This window comes from Arachis hypogaea, chromosome 11, assembly GCF_003086295.3.
Source record: "Arachis hypogaea cultivar Tifrunner chromosome 11, arahy.Tifrunner.gnm2.J5K5, whole genome shotgun sequence".
Taxonomy (NCBI): Eukaryota; Viridiplantae; Streptophyta; class Magnoliopsida; order Fabales; family Fabaceae; genus Arachis; species Arachis hypogaea.
This window is the reverse complement of record NC_092046.1, coordinates 4,567,992-4,569,127: the sequence shown is the minus strand read 5'-3', so window position 1 is coordinate 4,569,127 and position 1,136 is coordinate 4,567,992.

Genomic DNA, 1,136 nt, shown 5'->3' with positions numbered 1-1,136 from the left:
AAAAAATCTTTACAAAGAATCTACTCTCCAAAAAGAACATACAGGCACATGACAAAATGTAACCCAAAAACTAAAACTTGATATAGGTTATTGGTAATAACCTTGATAGCCATCTGTTGTGCTCTAGATTAAACTCTGTAATGAATCCAGCCTAATCCTTCTTAAAAGAGTCCACAGACTGAGCATTTATACAATGCCAGTCATTTTAGCATATATTTCTCTGTACCAAGCGTATCCTCCGAGCTTAGCCGGTATCTTCTTCAATATGTGTCATATGCACTATTGGTGGCAAGTATTTGGAAGAACATTCCTAATAGCACCAAACATGGCCTTGCACTAGTCGGTGATGACACCCTGTGGGGCAATTCCCATGCATTTAACTCATTGCTTGAAGACCCACTCAAAGCTACGGATTTTCTCATTCCCAAGAAAAACACAACCAAGCAGAGTGAATTTTCCGTGATGGTTGACACTAACAAAAGATGCAAACAGTAGTTCATGCCTGTAGAAAAAACAGCCACAAGTAAGAACTCACGATAATTTCAAAACAGAAAAGCTTTCACTAGAGACACAAATGCACACATACTTGTTTCTACTGTATGTTGTATCAAACAAAATCACGTCTCCATAATATTTGTACGATGCCCTGCAGCTTGCATCTACCCGAGCACACTCCTAAACTTGTTAGCTTTGTCGACATATACCGCATAAAAGAAATTCGAGTTGATCTCTTTTATTCGCAAGAAATAGATCAACATTTCTTTAACATCCGTGTTATCATCAACATAGCGGAGATTGCATGTAATGTAATTTCTCACGTTCTTTTCTGAGTGACTCAAGTTTGACGACCCACCAATCTCGTTTGCTAGTGCGAGGTAGGTCTTGTTGGGTTGTATGACAGGCTTATCGTTGATTCGTTGTCCTTAATCACACACTTGGTATGCATGGTCAGTTCTCTGTACTCGTGGCAATGAAACGATCTCTTAGCAGAACACGCGTGTGTATGCTTCAATTCTAATTTTAACACCATCTAATTATTCTTCTGCCTATTCAACATCACGTACATCCTTACTCTGCATCTCGTAGTTGTTATTTTCTTTACCCAAGATGCTGCCTTCACTCGAGGCTCCCAACTT